A 26,404-nucleotide genomic window follows, 5' to 3' on the forward strand; every position below is an offset into this window, starting at 1 on the left:
CTCTCCCACCTCCTTTTCCCAGTCTCCCCCAGTTTTGTTCAATAAAGACAGATTCCATTTTGGAAGACACGTTATCTTTATTTTGTACATCAAGAAGAGGGGCTAGGGAAGGGTAAGTGGAAGGAGGCGAGGGAGGAATGGGGCACAAGCCCCCAATGGGGAGGACTGGGCTGGCTCTGCAGGCTTCTGGGGGTGGAAGCTCTCCTGCAGCCCCCCAATTGCCCCCTCTCCCCAGATGGCAGCCTGCGGAAAGTGCAGCCGGGCTGATGGCTGAGTGCTGTGATGTGCCCAGTGTGGGTAGTTCGGGCACTCCAAGCCAGGACTGCTTTGCAAGCGGGGAACCCCTGAGAACTGTCTGTCCGGGGTGGGGATCGGGACCCTTTAAGCACAGCCCTCAGCTAGCCTGAGGCAGCAGCTCCACACTCCAAGTCCTCATCTGATGCCCTGCCGGCACTGCTTCCGGCCATCCTTAACTGCAGTTCAGGGTCCACTTAATGTGGACACGCTAATTCGAACTAGTTTTTTAGTCTGGATGCGTTAGTTCGAATTAGCTTAGTTCGAATTAACTAATTTGAACTAAGTTAGTTCAAATTAACGTTGTAGCGTAGACATACCCTGAGAGAGTGCACTCTTCCTCTGACTTCCCTTACTCCTCGTACAATGAGGGTTACAGGAGTGGGAGTAAGAAATCCACCAACTTGACATTATTTCTACATTATGTCGAAATGACTGCCTGTAGTGTAGAAACAGAATATGGTATTTTGGAATAACGTTAGTTATTCCAAAATAATGCTGCTGTATAGATATAGCCGTATTGACCACTTTATTAAGAGTTCTCATGTTAAATGACTGTAGTCGGGATATATATGTGAAATTTACTAAAAGACATCTGTGGCACCTGGGTTTTTTTTAAACATGAAAAAACAAGCAGGTTATTACTGATATTAAAGTTTTGTATTACTACATTTCTCTGAGCAATTATGATATTGAATAAAGACCGACAGTATTAATTCAGTGGGCCTATGAAATTCATCAGCACTTAAAATCAATGCACTAGATAAATTCATGGAGATAATATTCATGTCCATCAATATTTATTAGCCAGGATGGGTAGGAATGGTGTCCTTAGTCTCTGTTTGTCAGAGATTGGAAATGGGTAACAGGAGAGGGATCACTTGATTACCTTTTTCTGTTCACTCCCTCTGGGGCATCTAGCATTAACCATGTCAGAAGACAGGATACTGGGATAGATGGACCTTTGGTCTGACCCAGTATGGCCGTTCTTATGCAGAGACATTGTTGTGAATGTTGAGCAAGTTTAGGACTATAATAGAGTTTAAAGAGAAGCTGGATAAATTCATGGAGGTTAGGTCCATAAAAGGCTATTAGCCAGGGGATAAAATGGTGTCCTTGCCCTCTGTTTGTCAGAGGCTGGAGAGGGATGGCAGGAGACAAATCGCTTGATCATTGTCTTCGGTCAACCCTCTCTGGGGTACCTGGTGCTGGCCACTGTCGGTAGACAGGATACTGGGCTAGATGGACCTTTGGTCTGACCTAGTACAGCCGTTCTTATGTTCTTATGTTCTTATCAATTAAGTGATAAACAAAACCTCACACATAACTGAAAGCTGCTTTATTGACCAAGGAAAGGTGTAGCTATTAGACAATATTTGTACATGAAGATCACAAAGATTTCCTCTGTTGACAATAAATTGGGCCCCTTAGATTGTAACTCAAATTTAGCAGACATCAGAAGCCTAATTTAGGGACCATTAGCGCACACCTTACTCATGCTGAGTGTAATGAAGTCACTAGATAGTTTAATTGTAGATAATGGGAGGTCAGAGGAACATTTTGATAAATGTTACCCAATGGAAAATATTTTCAAGAGGAACCTGAATTTAGGTGCCAGTGTAAGAGCCTGTCCTCTTCAAAAGGAGGTAGATCAAGGTGTGCTATGTAACTTTTAGGATCCATGTGGACAAAATGCACATCAGGATAAGATTGGGTAAATTTACATGCCAGCTTGCCATACACAAGTATGTGCACAAACCCTAAGCATCCTTATTTCATAAAAATGCTCAGCACCCTATCAGGTCATCAAAAATATAATGATATGGCCATTTATCTTAGCTATAGGGGACAAAGCAGCCCTATGCTCCCTGGGTGAGGATTTAGTACTGGGGATGTATGTATACGGAAAGGGTGCTAAGCCCCTGCCTTAGCACCTTGCATATTAGGGGCATCACCAGGCTGGAATTTATTCCCCCCAACTCTCTAGAGCTTAGCTGAGGATGGAGACATTTCCCCATGCCAGGAATGTGCAGGGTTTTGGCACATGGAAGGCTTGGTTCTTCCTGGACAGCCCCCCAGACCACAGGGCCCTGGGCTTTCCCAGAGCACTGGCCCAGCCAGACTCTGGCGGGGAAGAAGGAGCCTGCTGCTCAGGCTGCTGAAGAGCACAGCACTCCGACTAGGGGCTGGTTCTCTGCATAACACTGGGAGCAGGATGTACCCTGGGAGGAAGGGAGGGCTATGAAAGAACAGCGGGGTAGGGGTAAGGGACAAAGCAGAGAGAGGAGAGTGAGAGGGAAAGCACGTAAAGGGCCAATGGGTGGGTAGCAGAGGCAACATGTGACCAGCTGCTCACATGCAACAATCACAGTAGTTCACAGGTAGTGCCTGCTGGAAATGGGATGGGGGGCAGGACCCTGCTGGCCGAGAGATGTCACACAGGAAGGGCTGTGCTAATAGACCAGCAAAGGAAGTGTCCAGCTCCACATGCTGCATCTTCACCCCATAACCAGACTTCTGTCCTATCCATTGTGTTAGCCAATGGACCGGCTGGTGAGCAGGGATAAGGCCAGCGGTAGCACCTGCCAATACCCAATTACTGATAGGGGAAGGCAGAAAATATGGGACAATTTGTCAATTTTTAAGAAAAAGTCAGGACACCTGCAGGATAGTTTAAATATGGGACTGTCCCTTTAAAAAATCCTTAAGAATAAGAACCTGTTTAACTAGAACAACCAAATATGTGAAAAAATATTTTATCTGATACATGAGACAGTCCCATTAAATACAATGCCTTGTCATCATATGAGCAAGGAAAGTAGGATTTGGACTGTTGTCAGTAATATAAAAATGAAGCATACTTAATGCATCAGTGATGGAATTTTAGACACTGTACTTAGATCTCAGATCTTTCATATGATAGTTATCTATGTAATCCACAACACATCACCTACTTAATATTGTGATCCTTTCATAAGCTTTAGTACTGGATAATTTTTCTTCATTTAACTTCATCAAGTTTTTGGCAGTAGATATTGGTAGTTTTTGTTTTTTGTTTTTTTGGGGGTTTTTTGCATCATTGTGTGGGCTGTCAAGAGCAATGTGCCATTATATACTAATTTCCAGTTTGTGTTACTTAACCTTCGCAAATAAATATATTTGTGAGCACTAATTGAATCACTCAGAGCAGAAATCCAATCAGAAATAGTCACTTTCTTTGCAAAATGAAGTCTGATTATAGTCTAATTGAATTTTAGTAACAAAAAAAGGAAAAAAAGTACCCTCTGTACTTACATGAAAATAGCCCTGTGATGGCACCAATTTATTGAGCTTATCTTGCAAGTAGTGCTAGTTTCAGCAATTTCTCTGCCAACAAGAAATAGAAAAGCTTTTAGCATTTGAAAATGATGAAAGCTGAACAGCTCAGAGAATGTTGTGAGTGTACTTATGATTTCTGGGATTATGCCTAGGGTAGGCATGTGTGTGACTGTATATGCACATATACATCAGTTTAACTAGCAAAAGTCTGTTTGACTATATCCCACATAAAATGAAAACATAATGTTAATTTGTTCTGAATAATTCACACCTTCCTGTCAGAATGACTAATTCATATTGCCCTCCACCACAAAATGTTTGCACAAGTAAGCTTTCCTTAAACAGTAGCTGGTCCTGTGGGGAAAATATTTCTGCTCAATTTGATATTAAACTGACAATGACTTATCAAAAACCAAAAGGAAAAAAGGTGGAGAGGAATTTGAGTCTTTGGCTTCCGAACAAATTCTCAAGTTAGAATTTCTTGTAGAGTATGCCTTTTGACATAATACTGTAGCTTTATCTTCACCTGACGAGAGCTATGTTTAGTTCTCGTCTAAATCCACACAATCAAAAGAGCCTTTATGGGACTTTAAAATTAAGGAATAGATGTATCTACTACAATACTCTGAAAAGTCACTTGGTTGTTTAAAAAAGTAAAATATATAAAAAACACTTCATGTTGAAGCATTTAAAGAGCTATAGTAGATACTGATGATATGCCCCCTTACTGCCTTAGAAGCAATATGACAGAATTAAAAGGACATTACTATAGTTTTAATAGTTTTGAAAACTTTTCCCCTCAGTGCTGAACAATCTAATCTTGAATAATATGTTTCCAAAATGACTATTTCCTGTAGTTTTGAATATTTAGATTTTTAAATATTGCATTATTTACATTTTGTCTAGACTAGTCTTAAATGTATAAGTAGTTCTCTAAGCAAGCCTATCCCTGGCATTACAACTTATGATTGTACATTTTATTTATATGTAAGCAAGATCTGAATCAATGCATCCAGTACAGTCAGCTGTAATGAGAAAGGAATCCTGGGGGTAGTTATGTAAATACAGTTCAATCAGTGCTATAGATCTAATAGACAGTCAATTGTTAGAATGGAATGTGGTGTATTGTAACTCATTTGGCCGTTGTGGAGTCACAAATCATGTTAACCCTATATGTAGGAATTGTAAAATATGACACAAGGGCTTGCAGGAGAGACACTGTCATTGTAAAGAATCTCAGATGGACCAGGGTTTCCCTTCCTGACTCAGTGAAGTCAACTGGGGGGAAGGGAATAGCTCTGAATCAGCAGGCTACATGCCCTCCAGTTGTGAGCTGTAAGACTAGTTCAACCTGTTTCTCTTCCCCTACTGTTCTAATAATAGAACTAAAACAGACTCCATAAGAAGCCTCTTTATTATTTTTTTTTAAATATTCCAAGGCATGCTGGAATCTTTTTGGCTGGCCTGCATTGCAGGTCAAGAGCTGAAATCACTGAGAAACTGACATCACATAGAGCTGAAATCACTAGGTTTGGTCTAGTGCCATATCCATCACGGGTGCAGCAGGCAGCCAAAGGCGTGACTAGCAGGCGGTCAGGGAGGGCAGATGGAAGGATCAACAGCGAGTGGCCAGCAGGTGGCTGGCAACGTAGCACTGGAGAGCAGCGAGCAGGTGGATGGCAAGTGACCAACACATTGGGTGAGATGCATCCCTCCCCTCCGCCCCCCCCGGGTCACCTTTGAACTCTAGTCTGCCATGACCAAGGGCAGCAACTGTGACGGGTGCAGAGAAGGGTTGGAACATGAATGGAGCAGGACTTGTAAGCCTGAGAGGCAAAGAACATTTCCCAACTTGCTTGAGCTGGGATGTTCACTCATGGTTTGGTTATGAACTCTGTATGTGGTGTTTTCCCAAATTAATGACACGTTACTTCTTTCCCTCTTTCATTAAAAGTTTCTTTTTTATGCTCAGACTCTGTGCTTGCGAGTGGGGAAGCATTGACTCCCAGAGGCACCCAGGGGTGTGTGTGAATTTCTCAGGCTACTGGATGTACCATTGGGTTCATCTAGTCTGACATCCTGCATAAAGATGGATAAGGTATCATTCCCATAACTTCTGTTAGAACTGTGGTATCTCTTTTTTAGCAAATGGCCTACGTGAGTCATGGAAAGACTAAGGGTATGTCTACACAGCAAAGTTAATTCGAAATAACAGCCCTTATTTCAAATTAACTTTAATAGCGTCTATACAGGCAAACCACTATTTCAAAATAAAATTGAAATAGCAGGGTGCTTAATTTGAATGAGTTAAACCTCAGTCTATGAGGAATAACGTCAAATTCGAAATAGCTAATTCAAAATAAGTGCTGTGTAGACACTTATTTCGAAATAGGGGGCCTCCAGCCCTTCCCAGCGTGCCCTGGTGGCCACTCTGGGCCAAACCAGGAAAACTCTTCTGCTCCCCCCCTCCCACAGCCCTGGAGCCCTTAAAAAGGTAGAGTCTGTTTGGCCACAGGGCCTGTGCCAGCTCCAGGCCTGCCAGCCCAGAGCCCACAGGCGCTGCCCCTGACCCATTTGCCAGCATGAGCGAGCCAGCACTCCACTGCTCTCCAGGAGCAGTCTGGCAGCTCCCAGGAGCCTGTCAGGAGCTGCAAAAGGCGGGCACGTTCCTGGTCCAGTGGGGAGATCATGGACCTCACTGAGATTTGGGGGGAATCCTCCAACATCCATGATCTCCGCACTAGACGCAGGAATGCGGCCGTCTACAAACGGACGCCTGACAGCCTGGCCACCAAAGGCCACATGCGCACCCAGGAGCAGGTGTGCCTGAAGATAGATAAAGGAGCTGAGGCAGGCCTATGCCAGGGCCACAGAGGGCAGCTCCCAACCAGGGGCAGACCCAGACCCTTTCCTCTACTTTGAGACCCTGGACCGCATCTTGGGGGGCCGGACGGTCCATGTCCCCCAGGTGGTCATCGACCCTGGGGCAGAGGGTCCTGACCAGGTCACGGAGGAGGAAGAGGAGGAGGAGGACGATGGTTAGGAGTCACAGGAGCCTGGCGGGAGTGTGGCACTCACCCTGGATCCCCAAGGTATGCCACCAGAACTTTCACCGCTGTATTCCAAGGCCGGGGAGGCCTCGACATGTGAGTGCCATCACTGTCCCCTTATGCAGGGCTGTGGTGGCGGGGAGAGGGAGCCCAGGGACCGCATAGGATGGCCACATCTTTTGGAAGGGAATGGTGGGCCTTGCTGAGCACGGATCACACAGCAACCTGTGCATGTGCCGTGCCAGCATGTGGCCCCGGCTGGCTGCCACATAGGGGCCCTGGCCCATTACCCACACACATGTATGTATGAAGGCGCATGACATGCTCCGTACCCCAGGGAGGGACACTGAATGATGCCTCCCTCCACAAGCCTCCTCTATGCAGAGGCAGGCCACATCCTCCCCCCCGCCACACACACTATATACAGCACAGGGGCATGGGTAGAGCCCCGGGCCAGTTCACACTCCTGGGGATAGCAGGACATGATGGTACAGCGACCTGCTGTCCTCACCTTGCAGATGGCGGCTGGGCTTCACCCACTCTGTCTCCAGGGAGAACTGACCACCTGTCTGGTTTCTCCACAGCTGCACCACCTGCAAGTGCAGGGCGCACCACCCTGTCTAGGACATCCCCCCTTCCCTTATTTATTCTTGGATTTGGACTTCTAATACTCCAGTCATCTGAAGAAGTGGGTTTTGCCCATGAAAGCTCATGATACCATCTACATGTTTTGTTAGTCTTTAAGGTGCTACTAGACTATTCACTTCTTTTTAAATTTTAGTTAATAAATGTATTGCCTCTTAGTTAATAAATGTATTGCAGAAACCTTATTATCCAAGCCACACACAAGCTAATAATGCCTATCATATATAAAAACACTTCAGATTCAGACACAGAATGTTCTTAAAGTTCCACACGTATTTCTCATTGAAGTAGATATTATTTGCATCATAATAATTCGAAAACAGGGAAATTGTAAATGGAGAGAGTCTAGATCTAAGATAATAAAGGGGGGAAAAACCTATTTACTTCAATACTGTTAGGAGAAACTTTACAAGGTTAATTTCCTTTTATATAGTTGTGATACCATGAGACATGAGGTAACTATTAAATTCAACACTAAGTTTTATTGGTATCTGAATATGTAGACAGATCTTGGAAGAAATGCTCTCTTTGTTATGGCACAGCTCTTTTTAGAAATTGTTCATAATCACCTGTAAAATTTATTCCCTGCCTGTGTTTCTGATTGGACTACTTTTTCAGAGAGGCTACAAGATAGCCATGTAAGCAAAATTCATTTTGTGTATGTAACAAGATAATTACAAAAGCGTATACAGCAATAGGAGACCATAGGACGATATGAACTAGCAATGTCATATGCCAACTACTTCTCCAGCTGATCATTTTGTTGAACAAGAACAGTAGAGATCTACAACTACTCTGCAGCTGGGAGATGCAGCACTGCGTGTGCAGAACAGAAGACTACAAACTTGTTTATGTTACTTCTATGTAACGTATTTAGGAGAGGAGGATTTTTGAGCCCAGCTGTCTCCCCATAGTTTGTTTCTAAGTCTCAGAGTCTAAGGCTATGTCTAGACTGCAAGCCTCTTTCGAAAGAGGATTTTTTGAAAGTATCTTTTGAAAAAGCCTCTTTCAAAAAAGAGCGTCTAGACTGCAAGCAGTACTTTCGAAAAAGCAAGCCGCTTTTTCGAAAGAAAGCAGCGAGTGAGTCTGGATGCTCTCTTCCTAAAAAGCCCTGTTGGCATTCAAGAACACCTTTTTTCGAAAGAGCACTTTCGAAAAAAGGCGTTCTTCCTCGTGAAATGAGGTTTACTGCCGTCAAAAGAAAAGCCGCGTTCTTTCGATTTAATTTCGAAAGAACACGGCTGCAGTCTAGACGCAGGTGAAGTTTTTTTCGAAAAAAGGCTACTTTTTTCGAAAAAAACCCTGAGTCTGGACACAGCCTAAGTCTATGTTGTTCTGTAACTGAAAAAAAATTAAAGAACAATGAATGGTCCTGCAGCACCTGAGAAACTGACAAAAATGAAGAAGGTATCATGATGAAAGGAGTGAGAAGTCCAGGGTACAAATAAAAAGCAGAGAAAGAAAGGGGATGGGGGGGGGAAGAGAAGGGAAAAAACAGGGGGAAAATTGTCAGTGTCATGCTAAATGAGGCTAAGAGAGTGGTCTGTAAGTACCGAGTACGTAGCGTTTGATGTCATTAGGGTGTGGAATGTTGTGGCCCATCCAGTTCTGGTCTTTGTTCAAACCTTGATTAAATCTTGTAAATGAAACTAAGTTCCACAGCTTCTCTCTCCAACTGTTTTTTTTTTAAATTGCTTTGTAATATAGTTACTTTTAGATCCATTAGTGAGTGCCTGGGTAAGTTAAAGTGTTCCCCAACATAAAAAGCTAAGTACCTGGTACTTACAGATCACTCTCATAGCCTCATTTACCATGGACACGATGACAATTTTTTCCTATTTTTTTGCTTCTCTTTCCCTCGACATCCCTTCTCTTTCTCTGCTATTTTTTATATCCTGGGCCTCTCAATTCCATTCATCTGAAGAAGTGGGTTGCGTCAATGAAAACTCATGATACTATCTACATTTTTGTTAGCCTCTCAGGTGCTGCAAAACCATTCGTTGCTTTGTAAATTTTTCCTGTTTCTAAAAGTTACTTGCGCCCTCAACACAAGTTTTGGGGTATGTCATAAATACACAAAGCTCTTCCTAGATATCCCTGAAGAAACACATTTATCAATACGCCAAAGGAGACAATGGACCATATGGCAGATAGCTTCAAATCAGAGTTTGAAGAGGAGAGGAGACTGTGGACTTCTATGCTAAGCATACTGTCTCTTAACAATGGGGGAGGAGGGGGTAACTTCCATGTGGCTTCTGTGGGGAAGAAAGGAACTTGCAATGAAGTCTGTGCATTTTTCTGTGGTTAGATGGTCCATTTAATTTGTCTTCATGTGATGGTCAATCAAATCTGACCATTTCTGGGATTGTCAGAGAGGTTCTGTGGATCACTAAGCTAGGGGGAGATGTAGATATGCTGGAGGGCAGGGATAGAGTCCAGAGTGACTTAGGCAAATTGGAGGATTGCGCCACAAGATATCTGATGAGGTTCAACAAGGACAAGTGCAGAGTCCTGCACTTGGGACAGAAGAATCCTATGCATTGTTACAGGCTGGAAACCAACCAGCTAAGTAGTAGTTCTGCAGAAAAGGACCTGGGGGTTACAGTGGATGAGAAGCTGGATATGAGTCAACAGTGTGCCCTTGTAGCCAAGAAGGTGAATGGCATACTAAGTTGTATTAAGAGGAGCATTGCCAGCAGATCTAGAAATGTCATTATTTCACTTTATTCGGCTCTGGTGAGGCCACATCTGGAGTATTGTGTCCAATTCTGGGCCCCCCACTACAAAAAGGATGTGGACGCATTGGAGAGGGTCCAGCGGAGGGCAACCAAAATGATTAGGGGGCTGGAGCATATGACCTACGAGGAGAGGCTGAGGGAGTTGGGTCTGTTTAGTCTGCAGAAGCAAAGAGTGAGGGGGGATTTGATAACAGCCTTCAACTTCCTGAAAGGAGGTTCCAAAGAGGATGGAGAAAGGCTGTTCTCAGTAGTGACGGATGGCAGAACAAGGAACAATGGTCTCAAGTTGTGGTGGGAGAGGTCCAGGTTGGATATTAGGAAAAACTATTTCACTAGGAGAGTGGGGAAACACTGGAATGGGTTACCTAGGGAAGTAGTGGAGTCTCCATTGCTAGAGGTGTTTATGTCTGGGCTTGACAAAGCCCTGGCTGGGTTGATCTAGTTGAGAGTGGTCCTACCTAGAGCAGGGGGCTGGACTTGATGACCTCCTGAGGTCTCTTTCAGCTCTGTGGTTCTATGATTCTATGATCACCATCGTGACCATGTTTCAGATGTAACAGATATGGCAATTTCCCGAAATATCTTTTGAAGATCTTAATCTATTAATTTTATATATCATTATGGGTTGTACGTAATTCCATGGAGTAGGGAGGGCACAACAATGGCCTTTCCATGTACAGAGAAAGGAGATGTAGGAAGGTGGGTTTACTGGGCAGATTCACACTCCTTCTAATAAGTTCATAGAAGATCCACCTTCTGGGAAATCTTGAGTATACTAGTTCAAATTGGATTCCCTAGAAAAATGGACAAAGAAATGTGTCTTGGATAAATAGTCTGAGTTGAATCTAACTCATGGCCTCTTTATGATTCAGCAGACTGACAGCTGTGTCTATCCAAGAGGGTCACAATCTTTAGGGAAGTGTTGGAAGGACTGACATCAACTAGAGCATTTGTGAAGTCAATAGAGGTTTGATAAGTTTATTATCATATGTGTGGATAGTCTGTGTAATTCTTATACCTGTAGAATAAATGTGTTTGATTAGAAAAAAATAGTTGAAAAGCTGTTAAATTGTTAAAATCATCTACCCCATTCATAGCCTATAAAGAGAAAGCCAAGCAGAGATCTGGGCCTACATCGGCAGTCTGGCTTTCTGGAAATATCACAGGATGGACAGGAAACTCTGCGTTTTGGAAAAAACCTGATCAGGAATGAGCGAGACAAAGGGTGGTGGGAGCTGGGAGTCTAGAGAGAGTGCCTTTGGTGGATCATGAAGTCCTACAAGTGTTATTACCCAAAACTGTGACAGTGATGATGCCCAAATGACTTACTGCCATATGCAACTAGTCATCTCAGAATCATGTTGTAAGCAAACAGCTTACAACGGGTGTGTTGTAAGCAAAACTCGTGAAGTCATTCTGCCGCTCTACTCTGCACTAGTTAGGCCTCAGCTGGAGTACTGTGTCCAGTTCTGGGCGCCACATTTCAAGAAAGATGTGGAGAAATTGGAAAGGGTACAGAGAAGAGCGACAAGAATCATTAAAGTTCTAGAGAACATGACCTATGAAGCCAGGCTTCATGAACTGGGCTTGTTTAGTTTGGAAAAAAGAAGATTAAGGGGGGACATGATAGCGGTTTTCAAATATCTAAAAGGGTGTCACAAGGAGGAAGGAGAAAATTTGTTCCTCTTGGTTTCTGAGGACAGGACAAGGAGTAATGGGCTTAAAGTGCAGCAGGGGAGGTTTAGATTGGACATTAGGAAAAAATTCCTAACTGTCAGGGTGGTCAAATATTGGAATAAATTGCCAAGGGAGGTGGTGGAATCTCCCTCTCTGGAGATATTTAAGAACAGGTTAGATAGACATCTGTCAGGGATGGTGTAGATGGAGCTTGGTCCTGCCTTGAGGGCGGGGGGCTGGACTCGATGACCTCTTGAGGTCCCTTCCAGTCCTATTATTCTATGATATACATGTCCCTGGATAGACGCTGGGGGACCATGAATAGAAAATACCCTCTTCACCATTCATTCATATGGCAGAGCTTCTTTAAGCTTGCGTCATGCAATTTTAGACAATAGCTTCAGATATATATTGATAAAAAAGAGAAAGGAAAGGTTGAGGCCAGAATAAAAAAAAGGGCAGAGTTTAGGTTTGGATCAACTACCAGAAAGCTAATTCAAAGTGCTTGTATGTACTAAACCAAACCAACAATTTGAAACTGTAAAATCATTCTGGATATCTAATCACAAAAAAGTCTGTAGGTTTTAGGAACAGCCATTATAACATGTTAGCCTGATGCTTTAGCAATCCCAAAACTTTAATTAAAATAATTCTCTACTTAGAAGAGCTGCCAGGTCTTTTTTCAATAGGTCAATTTACATATCTGAAACCAGTTTTTTTAACTACAAAAAAAATGTGGCCACTCAGATCCAGGGATTGTCTTTTTTTGGTATCTGACACCAAATATAGTCAGAAGGTAGAAAAACTCAAGGTCACTGCTGCTTTGAAAAATATTAACTGCTAGCTTTCATAGGAAGGGAGATGAGTATCAGCAACAATATTTATGGATATGCGATCATCTTGAGACTTATGAGCTAGGTGACCTGGAAATATGAACATTCTGATTCTGACATCAGTTGAGGCCATAGTCTCATGATAATGAACTGCAGTGTATTGCATGTTATAAATCTACTCTAAGTGTTGAGATATGTTTTTATGGATGTGTTAAGTCCTTTACACCTCAACCTTTAGCCTTCACATAAAAGATAATAATAAAGGAGTCAGAGGCCTGAGCCCAATACCTGTAAAGTCCATCTTTATACCTCTTAAAAGGCCAGACCCATGCTACTTTTTAAATCTAAAAGGAGGGCAGTTCTACTGGTCTGAAGGTACTGGAGTAAAGATGCTAGCGAACCTAAGCTTCCTTTCTATGCCTCATGACCTTCTACCCTCAGATCTCAGAAGGAAAGATGAAAGATTCTTGAAGATAAGACGTTCAGCAAGATAGTTGTGAATGTCCCAGCCTATTAAGGGCTTTAAGTGTTAAAAATACAACCTTGAACTTCATCAAAACGCCAACAAGCAGTTTGTGCAGAGCAAAGCAGCGGGCATGTCAGAAACCCTCCACCCAACCTTCATAATAAATTGCCCTGCTGAATTCTACACTAGTCACTGGTAATTGACAAGCTTCTTTAGTAGCCCCATATAGAGTGTATTTGAAGTACTTCAACCGCGATGCCACAAAGGCATGCAGTATGGATATGTCAGAGAGTGAGAGGAAGTACTGCAGTCTGGTGACCTTACTAAGCAAGTAAAGAAATTGTCCCTGACTGTGATTGCCTCCTGATCATCCTAACTCAAAATCAAGGAGTAAAGCTGCATAATATTATCACCTTTTGCAGAGTCAGGGCACACGGTGTAGAGTCACTCTGGATTCCAGTTGTCAAGTTGGCTAACTTGGATTCAAATTCCATCATGATTTATGATGTAACCCTCCTCAGGCCAAGGAAATTATAAGTCGGGGAAGGCTTCAAAACTAGAGAAGAAGCCCATTATTGCACTTCATAACTTTTTGTTACAGGACTTCCATTGTGTAATAGTTTCCTTTGAACATTATATTGGATTTTTAATTTTGGTTTAAAGGATTTTTAGCTCCAATCTATTTTGTTAAAGAAATATTCTCTACGATACTTAGGAATAGATTTATATAACCTTTTGATCCAGAAGTTACAGTAGAGATTTGAGTGGTTTCTGTGAGGTAGAATGGTTGCTACTACTATGCAATGGTTTTGAGTGATGGAATCAAGAAAGGTGTGAGAACAGATAATCAACCCGTTTTGTCTAATATTGCAAGGAGGGAAGATACAGGCATTCAGTGCTAAAAACAAACAGCAGAGAGCTGTAAAGTTCTACTCTAGATTTGGGTGAGAGAACAACCTAATACCACACGCAATTTTCTAAGAACCTTAAGATTTGGGTATGGTCCTTTAATGGATGATTTTCTGATGCGTGAAATGATGCAATTATGCAGACACTAGTAGTTTCACTAAAATGCTTCATTAATAGGCATACCCTTACATCGACATGCAACAGCTCTAGACTCACGAGTTTTATGCTTCAGAAACTATGTTCATTTGTTAAATTGAGTCCAAGTATTGATTTCTCTGCAAACTGTCTCCTCAAGGGCCACCAACAAAATGAAGCAAAGTATTCCATGCATAGTTCAGGCCCTGTACACGGTTTTCTTGAAAACTGGAATAATGTAATGATCCTGTCAGACTACAAGTGCCTCATCAATAGTGAGCATTCTCAACTTCAACAGAGGTCAATGGTTTTGTTCAATGTCTTTATTAACAACCTGGATGATGGGATAAATTGCACCCTCAGCAAGTTTGCAGATGACACTAAGCTAGGGGAAGAGGTAGATACGCTGGAAGGCAGGGATAGGGTCCAGAGAGACCTGGACAGATCAGAGGATTGGGCCAAAAGAAATTTGATGAGGTTCAGCAAGGACAAGTGCAGAGTCCTTCACTTGAGATGGAAGAATCCCAAGCAGTGGTACAGGCTGGGGACTGAATGGCTAAGCAACAGTTCTACAGAAAAGGACCTGGGGATTACAGTGGATGAGAAGTTGGATATCAGTCAAGAGTGTGCCCTTGTAGCCAAGAATGCTAATGGCATATTAAGTTGCATTAGGAGGAGCATTGCCAGCAGATCCAGAGAAATTATTATTCCCCTTTATTCGGCTTTGATGAGGCCACATCTGGAGTATTGTGTCCTGTTCTGGGGCCCCCACTATAGAAAGGATGTGAAAGCATTGGAGGATGACCAAAATCATTAGGGGGCTGGAGCGCATAACCTATGAGGAGAGACTGAGGGATTTGGGTTTGTTTAGTCTGCGGAAGAGAGGAGTGAAGGGGGATTTGATAGAAGCCTTCAACTTCCTGAAGGGAGGTTCCAAAGAGGATGGAGAGAGGCTGATCACAGTAGTGACGGTTGGCAGAAAAAGGAGCAATGGTCTCAAGTTACAGTGGGAGAGGTCTAGGTTGGATATTAGGAAAAACTATTTCACTAGGAGGGTGGTGAAGCACTGGAATGGGTTACCTAGGGAGTTGGTGGAATCTCCATCCCTAGAGGTTTTTGAGTCTTCGTTTGACAAAGCCCTGGCTGGGTTGATTTAGTTGGGATTGGTCCTGCCTTGGGCAGGGGGCTGGACTTGACGACCTCCTGAAGTCTCTTCCAGCTCTATGATTCTACCATTCTAAGAGAGAAGACGACTATTCACCAAGCAGAAGGTTTCAGAACTTTGTAGGTAAGACACAAAAGACCATTAATTCATTATCAAAAAGTCAACAGAAGCTTTGCAATGTACTCGATGGAAGCAGAATTGGGCCATAAGGGACTTTAACCTCAGTAAAAATGTGAAGCTCTCTCCAAACATGTATGGTTCAGATTTTCAAAATTTTTCTATTTTCCAAAGTTATTTGGTCTTTGTATTGTAATTAAAACTATATAGGAAATGGTTTTCCCATTCTGCCAAAATGGAATTTTACATTTTCCCTGCTGCATAGTCAGACAAAACCAGAATTTTTCACAAAAAAAGACACCCTGCCCCCCCATAATGGACTCGTCAATAGACTTGTAAATAGGGCATTCAACTGGGAAGTGGAGGCCCAGACCCAAGTCGTTTTCTGTCTGAATCAGAGGGTATGTCTACACTGTAATTAAGCCATCATGGCTGTCCCATGTCAACCTACTCAGGTGTGTGGGGCTGTTTAATTGCAGTGCAGATGTTGAGGTTCAGACTTCAGCCCAGGATCCAAGACTCTCAAAGTTCTGGAAGGTCCAAGAATTCCAAAAGCAAACACATATTCCACATATTCTGAATAGCTTTCAACTTAAGTTAAATGAAAGCCTAGTATTTCTTAATTGAGGCAAATCTGCAAAATAGATAAATGTGTCTCTTCTACCTCCAGTGCCCCACACTTTTTACTCCAGTATACAAGGGAACTAGCAAGGTTAGCTCTTCTTGTTAAAACAGTAACAAATCAGTTACATAGCCAGCATGGAATATAAGATTTCCCATGTGCTACTAGCTTACATTTAGAGGAAACTTCCTGCTTGCAGGAGCAGTTGTGAACTGCCATTTTCTTTAATGTCTAGAGCAGAATGGTACAGGCCGAATCACTGTTCATTCTCATTGTGATCAATGTAATTGATTGTAATTTACTATTAATACAAATTTAGTTTGCCATTAAGCTTAAATATGCACAACTGCTAGATTTAACTTAGATCAAGTCACCATTGAGACACTAAATATTTTAACACATATATCACTAAAGTATGTTGATATTCATATCACACAATAACGTTTCTACCAAGAAATCTGAAGAATATAAGTAGTTTATTATATAGCTCAAAAAGTTATATGGCTCTAGGTGATGTCATTCTTCAAATCCAAGAGGCTAAAAATGAGTGAGATATTTACTTCTTATAGCTAGAGGTGAAGTTTCTATTATAATTGACACTCTCTGCATGTTCTCGGTCTCTAAGTGAACTGCTATAAAAGGAAAAGGTTGATGGCATTTGTATTAAACACCTACCTTAGGAGAAGGGAGAGAGAGGCCTCCCTCCTCCTACCCCCAAACAGACAGCCCTAAAAAGATCTATATTAAAATTGCCTAGTGCAAAAAAGTGTTTCTCTATATTTAGTACTTGAAAGTACACGACCAATGATCAATCTGAAATAATGCTATGTATAGAAGCTGTAATAATGTCAGTATTAGAAAACACACATCTGACATGAATGCCAATGCCATGCAAAATTGTACAAAGCAAGGACTACTTTTTGCAGCTGCATTGTTGATGTAACATGAAGAGTAGAGCTGGTGATGATTTTGAGCGAGACATTAAAAAAAAGTCAGAAAAAATATGGCGATCAGCTAAACCCTGAGCATGTGGGCAAGACTCACCAGCCAGACACTCAAAAAGTTCTCTATAGTAACTCCTATCATCCCTCCATTGACCTATTTCCCACTGACAATAAATGGTCAATTAGTTACCAAGATCATGTTCTCATCAAACCATCCCCTTATCATAGAATCATAGAAATGGAAGAGACATCAGAAGGTCATCAAGTCCAGCCTCCTGCTCTAGGCAGGACCAATCCCATCTAAATCAACCCGGCCAGGGCTTTGTCAAGCCGGAACTTAAACACCTCTAGCAATGGAGACTCCACTAATTCCCTTGGTAACCCATTCCAGTGCTTCACCACCCTCCTAGTGAAATAGTTTTTCCTAATATCCAACCTGGACCTCTCCCACCATAACTTGAGATCATTACTCCTTGTTCTTCCATCTGTCACTACTGAGAACAGCCTGTCTCCATCCTCTTTGGAACCTCCCTTCAGGAAGTTGAAGGCTGCTATCAAATCCCTCCTCACTCTTCGCTTCTCCAGACTAAACAGACCCAATTCCTTCAGCCTCTCCTCATAAGTCATAAGCTCCAGCCCCCTAATCATTTTGGTTGCCCTCCGCTGGACCCTCTCCAATGCGTCCACATCCTTTTTGTAGTGGGGGACCCAGAACTGGACACAATACTCCAGATGCGGCCTCACCAGAGCCGAATAAAGGGGAATAAAGACATCTCTGGATCTGTTGGCAATGCTCCTCTTAATGCAACCTAATATGCCATTAGCCTTCTTGGCTACAAGGGCACACTGTTGACTCATATCCAGCTTCTCATCCACTGTAACCCCCAGGTCCTTTTCTGCAGAACTACTACTTAGCTGGTTGGTCCCCAGCTTGTAACTATGCTTGGGATTCTTCCGTCCCAAGTGCAGGACTCTACACTTGTCCTTGTTGAACCTCATCAGATTTCTTGTGACCCAATCCTCCAATTTGTCTAAATCACTCTGGATCCTATCTCTTCCCGCTAGCGTATCTACCTCTCACCCTAGCTTAGTGTCATCTGCAAACTTGCTGAGGGTGCAATCCATCCCCTCATCCAGATCATTAATAAAGATGTTCAACAAAACCGGTCCTAGAACCGAACCCTGGGGCACTCCACTAGAAACCGACAGCCATTCTGACATCGAGCCTTTGATCACTACCTGCTGGACCTGGTCTTCTAGCCATCTTTCTATCCATCTTACCGTCCATTTATCCAATCCACATTCCCTTAACTTGCTGGCAAGAATATTGTGGGAGACCGTATCAAAAGCCTTGCTAAAGTCAAGGTATATAACATCCATTAACTTTCCCATGTCCACCAAGCCAGTTACCTCAACATAGAAGCTAATCAGATTGGTCAGGCATGACTTCCCCTTTATGAATCCATGCTGACTATTCCTAATCACTTTCCTCTCATCCAAGTGTCTCAAAATGGATTCCTTAAGAATCCCTTTCATGATTTTTCCAGGAACCGAGGTAAGACTCACCAGCCTGTAGTTCCCTGGATCATCCTTCTTTCCTTTTTTGAAGATGGGCACTATATTTGCCTTTTTCCAGTCATCTGGGATTTCTCCCGATCTCCACGACTTTTCAAAGATAATGGCCAAAGGCTCCTCAATGACAGTTGCCAACTCCCTCAGTACCCACGGATGCATTAAGTCCGGACCCATGGATTTGTGTATGTTGAGCTTTTCTAAACAGTTCCTAATCTGTTCTTTACCCACCACGGGCTGTCCATCTTCATCCCATCTTGCATCACTTAGTGCAGAAGTCCAGGAGCCAACCTTGTCCATGAATACAAAGGCAAAGAACACATTGAGTACTTCAGCTTTCCCCACATCATCTGTCACCAGGTTACCTCCTTCATCTATTAGGGGCTGCACATCCTCTCTGATCACATTCTTCTTGTTAACATGCCTGTAGAAACCTTTCTTGTTATCCTTCACATCCTTAGCCAGTTGCAATTCCATCTGCACTTTCGCCTTCCTGATAACCCTCCGGCACTCTCGAGCTATACATTTAAACTCCTCCCTGGTTATTTGTCCAAGTTTGCACTTTTTGTAAGCTTCCTTTTTGTGCTTAAGTTCACCAAGGATTTCCCCTGTAAGCCAATCCAGTCTCCTACCATGTTTTCCTCTCTTGATATGCGTTGGGATGGTTTCTTTCTGTGCCTTCAATAAGGCTTCTTTAAAATACTGCCAGCTGTCCTGGACTCCTTTCCCCTTCATGTTAGCATCCCATGGGATTCTGCCTATCAGATCTCTCAGGGAGTCAAAATCTGCTTTTCTGAAGTCCAAAGTGTGTATTTTACTACTCTCTTTTCTTCCTTTGGTCAGGATCCTGAAATCTACCATTTCATGATCACTGCTTCCCAGGTTGTCACCCACCTCCACTTCCCCTATTAGTTCCTCCCTGTTTGTGAGCAGAAGGTCAAGCTGCGCACGGCCCTTCAGCACTTGTGTCAAGAAGTTATCCCCAACATTCTCCAAAAACTTCCTGGATTGCCTGTGTACTGCTGTATTGGTTTTCCAACAGATGTCAGGGTGATTGAAGTCCTCCAGGAGAACCAGGGCCTGCGATCTGGCAGCTTCGCTCAGTTGTCCAAAGAAAACCTCATCTACCTCATCCACCTGATTCGGTGGCCTGTAGCAGAGACCAACCACAACATCACAGCTGTTATTTGCTCCTTTAAACTTAACCCATAGACTCTCAACAGGTTTTTCGCCCTCTTTATACTGGAGTTCAGAGCAATCGTAGTGCTCTCTTACATATAGCGCAACTCCTCCTCCTTTTCTCCCCTGCTTGTTTTTCCTGAACAGTCTATACCCTGTCATGACAGCGCTCCAGTCATGCGAGTCATCCCACCAAGTCTCTGTTATCCCAATTAAGTCATATTTCTTGGACTGGGCCAGGGCCTCCAGTTCTTCCTGTTTGTTGCCCAGGCTTCTCGCATTACTGTACAAACACTTCAGGTAACCAGTTGATTGCCCTATCTTCTCCATTCGAGGCAGGGGTCCTCCTTTCTTGCTCCTTCCTCTCTGCATTTCTTTTCCCGGTTTCCGACTTTCCCTCTCCCCTCAGGGTTTTGGTCACTGTTCCCCCACAAACCTAGTTTAAAGCCCTTCTCACTAGATTTGCAAGCCTTCCCCCGAATATGCTCCTTCCTCTCTTCGTTAGGTGGATCCCAGCTCTTCCTAACAATCCTTGCGCCCGGAACAGAGTCCCATGGTCGAAGAAACCAAAGCCCTCTCTGCGATACCATCTGCACAACCACGCATTTACGTCCTCAATTCGACGATCCCTTCCCAGTCCTTTCCCTTCAACAGGGAGGATGGATGAGAACACCACTTGTGCTCCGAATTCTTGGATCCTTCTTCCCAATGCTACATAATCTGCAGTAACCCGCTCAAGGACATTCTTGGCCATATCATTATTTCCTACATGGAGAAGCACAAAGGGGTAGCGATCCGAAAGTTTGATCAGCTTGGTAAGCCTGTAAGTCACATCCTGAATGCGAGCTCCCAGTAAGCAGCACACCTCTCGAGATTCCAGGTCCGGACGGCAGAGGGATGGTTCAGTCCCTCTCAGGAGGGAGTCCCCGACCACCACCACCCGTTGTTTTCTTTTGGGGGTGGTGGCCGTGGAACCCCCATCCCTAGGACTACGCATCCCATGCCTTCCAGTAGATGGTGCTCGCTTCTGGTTTCTTCCTTGTGAGGTCCCTTCCAAAGCATTCACCTCTGCAGAGCCTGTGGAGAGAGCTTGAAAGCGATTACTTATCTCTATAGCATTGGGGAATTCCCATGTTGGCCTTTTCCCCTTCTAGAAGTTACATGCTGCCAGTTCTCTTCTTGGTCACGTACTGCCCTCTCTGGTTCCTCTGCCTTCCGTGCTTGAAGGATTAAATGCTGCCTTCTATCGAGGAAGTCTTCATCCTCTCTGATCGAGCATAGGGTTGACACTTGGGCTTCCAGTCCTCTAATTTTTTCTTCCAAAATGTCGACCAGCTTGCACTTCATGCAGATGAAATCTGTTCATTCTTCCGGGAGGAAAACAAACATGGCACACGCTGTGCAGGTAACAGCAGCAGACCCATCACCATCCATCGCTGCTGTCCTGGAGAAGGGATTTAAAAGAAAGGCAAGAGAACCTCCCTCCCTTCCCATCTCCCCTTCCAAACTCCCTCTCTAAACTCCCTGTTAGCACTCACTTGGTCTGTTGCCCACTGCCTTATAAAGCCCTGCAGTGCCTGAAAGCTCCTCCCCCTACCAAGGCTCAGCCAATCAGCAGAGGCTTCTAGAATTCAAACTTTTAATTAGAAGCCAACCGTTTCCACCTGCCAATCACAGCCAATCACAGCCCCTACCAATCATAGCCAATCACAGCACAAACTCCATCAAGGGGAAGGGGAGGGCAAAGGGGAAGTGGGAAAAAAAAGCCTCACTCTCAAACACAGGGGAAAATAAATAAATAAATAGACAAAAAAAACAAAAAAGAGAACACACAACAACCCTCACTCACAAACACAAGCTCACCACACAGTAAGAAAGCCCCAAACACAACACACACTTCCCTCAAGACTCCTGCATCTGCTTCTCCTCTCATTCGTATAGGATTTTGAAGAGGAGAAGATACTCATGTAGTTAATTGACATGAAACAGTGAAAACAATGCACAGAGAAGAATGTAAGGCAGCGAGAAATGAACATGAGAGAAAAAGATGGTAAAACAGTGGTGGGTAAGCTGCAGACCGAGGGCTGCATGTGGCCCTTTGGGTGCTAGGTGGGGTCCATTAGACATTTTGTTTACCATTAGCCTCATACATGGTTGTCAGATTCTGCTGGTTTTTGTCAGTGTAGATTTTTTTTTCCATTCTGATGTTACAAAAGTGACATGCATGTAAGGCAAGGGCACATGAAGTGAGACATGCTGATTGCACACAACATTGTGAGAGGTATGAGCTCCCCCTGCATTCAGTCAAGTGCTGCTATGGTTCATTTGGCATATCCCATAAATTCTGAGTATCAAGAGCAGGTAGCACAACTACCCTAACTCAGGGGACCATCTTGGTGACAACACTCTTGTGCCTACTGATATGAATTCATGTGGGTCAGTCATTAGGCTACGTTATTCTTCACTGAGAGAAAAAGTTCTAACATCTACAAAGTTAAGTCATGTAAGAAAGTACCATCTCTGACTCCTAGGAGATGTATTCTTCTTCCTATTTCCCTTCTTCCAGGCAAAGTTCCACAACAACACTTTTCACTACAAAGACACAGAACTTTGTTATTTAGAGTAAACTACTTTTCAGCAGTCTTCCACACATCATCCATCAAGTTTCAAAGAGGAGTCCCTTGCTCTCAGAATTCTTAAATAACCTCTTTACACAAAAGTGTTCAAAACGAAATTATCAATTATGTTCCCCTGATTTACATATGTCACAAAAAATTAGCTCACCTACCAACATACACTTCCCCAGAGAGAATGTTGCAACAATGCAAACGTCACTATTACAGGCCTCTAGGGGTATATCTATACTACAAAGTTAATTCGAACTAACAGACGTTAGTTTGAATTAATTTTCATAGGCGCTACACAGGCAAACCGCTAGTTCGAACTTAATTCTAGCGGAGCGCTTAATTCGAAATAGGTAAACCTCATTCTACGAGGACTAACACCTAGTTTGAATTAAGTAGTTCGAATAAGGGCTGTGTAGCCACTTAATTCGAACTAGTGGGAGGCTAGCCCTTCCCAGCAGTCCCAGTCTCCTTAGCCTCTCTTCATATGGGACCTCTTCCAAACCCCTGATCATTTTAGTTGCCCTTTTCGGAACACTTTCCAAGGCCAAAATATCTTTTCTGGGGTGAAGAGATCACATCTGTACACAGTACTGAAGATATGGTACCATAGTTTTATTCTTCCCCTCCTCCTTCATCCCCTGGTTTCCCCCTTCCAGCTCCCTCCTCTCAGGTTTCCCCCGCCCCTCTCCCACCCTCTCTCTTCCCCTCTCCCACCTCCTTTTCCCAGTTTCCCCAGAGGTTGATTCCCCCCCCCCCCGAGTTTTGTTAAAGAGAGTTTCTATTTTTGAACACACATGTCCTTTATTTTTTACATAAGGAAAGGGGGCGAGGGAGGGGTAAGTGGAAGGAGGTGAGGGAGGAATGGAGTACGAGCCCCCAATGGGGAGGACTGAGGTGGCTCTGTGGGCTCCTCAGGGTGGAAGCTCTCCTGTAGCCCCCCAATTGACCCCCCCCCAGATGGCAGCCTGCGGCAAGTCCAGCCGGGCTGATGGCCAAGTGCTGTGATGTGCCGAGTATGGGCACTCAGGGCACTCCAAGCCAGGACTGCTTTGCTGTCCCTCATCGAGTTAGACAAGCAAGCGGGGAACCCTGAGAACTGTCTGTCCAGGGTGGGGGTCGGGTCCCTTTAAGCACAGCCCTTGGCTAGCCTGAGACAGCATCTCCACGCTCTACGTCCTAACCTGATGCCCTGCTGGTACTGCTTCCGGCCAGCCTTAACTTTGGTTCAGGGTCCACTCAATGTGCTCATGCTAGTTTGAATTAGCAAAATGCTAATTCGAACTAGTTTTTAGGTCTAGATGCACTAGCTCGAATTAGCTTACTTCGAATTAACTACAGGCAGTCCCCGACTTACGCGGATCCGACTTACGTCGGATCCGCACTTACGAACGGGGCTCTCTCGCCCCGGAGGTCGGGGCGAGAAAGCCCCGTTCGTAAGCTGCTCCGGTGCCCCTGGTCTGCTGGAGACCGTCTCCAGTAGACTAGGGGCACCGGGCGGGTTCCCGCGCTTCTGAGGCTTTGCCAGAGCAAAGCCTCAGAAGCGCGGGGAACCGCTGCTGCTGCCGCTTCAGTCTGGGTGCCTGTGGTCTGCTAGGGACCGTCCCCAGCAGACCACAGGCACCCAGACTGAAGCGGCAGCAGCGGCGGTTCCCCGTGCCTCTGAGGCTTTGCTCTGGCAAAGCCTCAGAGGCGCGGGACCCCTCGCGGCTGCCGCTTCAGTCTGGGTGCCTGTGGTCTGCTGGGGACGGTCCCCAGCAGACCACAGGCACCCAGGGTATGTCTACACTACCCCGCTAGTTCGAACTAGCGGGGTAATGTATGCATACCGCACTTGCTAATGAAGCCTGGGATTTGAATTTCCCGGGCTTCATTAGCATAAGCGGGGAGCCGCCATTTTTAAATTCCCGCTGCTTCGAACCCCGTGCAGCGCGGCTACACGGGGCTCGAACTAGGTAGTTCGGACTAGGTTCCTATTCTGAACTACCGTTACTCCTCGTGAAACGAGGTGTACCGGTAGTTCGGAATAGGCACCTAAGTCCAAACTATCTAGTTCGAGCCCCGTGTAGCCACGCTGCACGGGGTTCGAAGCAGCGGGGATTTAAAAATGGCGGCTCCCCGCTTATGCTAATGAAGCCCGGGAAATTCAAATCCCGGGCTTCATTAGCAAGTGCGGTATGCATACATTACCCTCCTAGTTCGAACTAGGAGGGTAGTGTAGACATACCCCCAGACTGAAGCGGCAGCAGTGGCGGTTCCCCGCGCCTCTGAGGCTTTGCTCTGGCAAAGCCTCAGAGGCGCGGGACCCCCCCGCAGCTGCGGCTTCAGTCTGGGTGCCTGTGGTCTGCTGGGGACGGTCCCCAGAAGACCACAGGCACCCGGACTGAAGCCGCAGCCGCGGCGGGGTCCTGCGCCTCTGAGGCTTTGCCAGAGCAAAGCCTCAGAGGCGCGGCACCCCGCTGCCGCTGCGGCTCTGCTCCCCGTGTCCCTGGTCTGCTGGGGGGGGGGCGCAGCTAGTGTGCTCCCCCCCCCAGCAGACCAGGCTTTTGTTTTGGACTCTGGGGCAGAGCAGCTGGGGCACTGCCGATTGGTCCTGCAGTGCCGCTCTGGGCACTACTGGACCAACCAGGCAGCACCCCAGCTGCTCTGCCCCAGGTCCTGATTCAGCCGCTGCTGGTCAGTTTCAGCAGCGGCTGAATCAGGACGCCTGGGGCAGAGCAGATGGGGTGCTGCTGGGTTGGTCCAGTAGCACCGAGGAGCGGCGCTACTGGAGCAACCCAGCAGCACCCCAGCTGCTCTGCCCCAGGCGTCCCCAAGTCAGCTTCTGCTGAAACTGTCTAGCGCTGACTACAGGAAGCCCCAGGCAGAGTTGCTCTGCCCCGGGCTTCCTGGAATCAGCTGCTGATCAGTTTCAGCAGCAGCTGACTTGGGGACGCCTGGGGTTCTTAAGTTGATTCTGTATGTAAGTCAGAACTGGCGGTCAGTTTCAGCAGTGTCTGAATCTGGACGCCAGTTCCGACTTACATACAGATTCAACTTAAGAACGAAACCTACAGTCCCTATCTTGTACGTAACCCGGGGACTGCCTGTAATTCAAATTAAGTTAGTTTGAATTAGTGCTGTAGTGTAGACATACCCTAGGATAGTTGTTTTACTAGCATGTGACTAATACAATTATGTTACCCTGCATGTGTAAAATAAAAACTTGATAGCATAGTATCCCTGAGCATCTGTATAGAAAGGATTAAATATTTTCAGTGAAGCAGATTCAGATTCAACTGCAGAGCCTGTCATTGTTTTATTTACATAGGTAAAGGAAAACATTTGCATCTGTATGTATGGGCAACTAGCTTAAATTTCAAAACTAAAAATTATGTCAAAATTGTGTTTTAGTTTCAAAATTGCTGGAACACCTGCTGTCCCCCTTTTCCCCAAAAAAGTATATTTTTGTCAAAAAATTAGTTGAAACCAACTTTTTCCTGTGAAAAAAAATGTTTTTTATGAATCAACATAATCAATGTTTCACCAAAAACATTTAGTCAAAAATTCCTCTGCATGCGAGAAACAAGCAGCCAAAATGGCTCCATGCTCATCATCCTTTTCCGCCTCTTTGGGAATCACTTCTCTGGAGGCTTCCCCTGTGAATCCTTACTGGAGGTTTCAGGGGAATGGAAGCAGAAGGCACGTTACACAATGCTTTCCACGCAACGCACAAACAAGCAAGTGCCCACTCCCCCTCAATCACCTCTCCTGGACAGACAGTCCCTGTCCCAACACCCCCTGGCCAGACAGTCCCTGCCCTCTGCTCAGACACTCCCTACCCTCAGCCCCCTGGCCAAAATCCCCCCAGCTCCCTGGTCAAATACCCCCTAACCTCAATCGCCCCAGCAAGAATCCTCCCTTGCTCCCCAGTCCAGAATCCTCCTGCTCCCTTGTCAAGCAGCCTGCCCAGTGGCCAGGCAGCTTGCCCCCGGCCAGACCTCGCCCTCTCATCTCCTCCCACCCCATCCCATTCATTGGTAATCCTGCCCCGCACAGTTAACTCCTCATTTTTTGCTCCACCCCAGATCCTAGGAGGGCCCACAAAATCCACTAACCCCAGAAGAGTAAATCTGG

The 26,404-nt window shown here is 44.9% G+C and overlaps 1 long non-coding RNA gene across 1 annotated transcript in view; it reads right to left on the reverse strand.

Annotated features, from left to right (window-relative positions):
- LOC112544862 (uncharacterized) overlaps positions 1-3,663 on the reverse strand; it is a 42,418-nt gene extending 38,755 nt beyond the window's left edge. Inside the window, exon 1 of the long non-coding RNA XR_012906129.2 lies at positions 3,589-3,663. This is a non-coding gene — a long non-coding RNA (uncharacterized LOC112544862). The remainder of the gene's footprint in view (positions 1-3,588) is intronic.
- Positions 3,664-26,404: the final 22,741 nt, after the last annotated feature.

The sequence above is a fragment of the Pelodiscus sinensis genome, chromosome 9 (assembly GCF_052426305.1).
Source record: "Pelodiscus sinensis isolate ZL-2025 chromosome 9, ASM5242630v1, whole genome shotgun sequence".
Classification (NCBI taxonomy): domain Eukaryota; kingdom Metazoa; phylum Chordata; order Testudines; family Trionychidae; genus Pelodiscus; species Pelodiscus sinensis.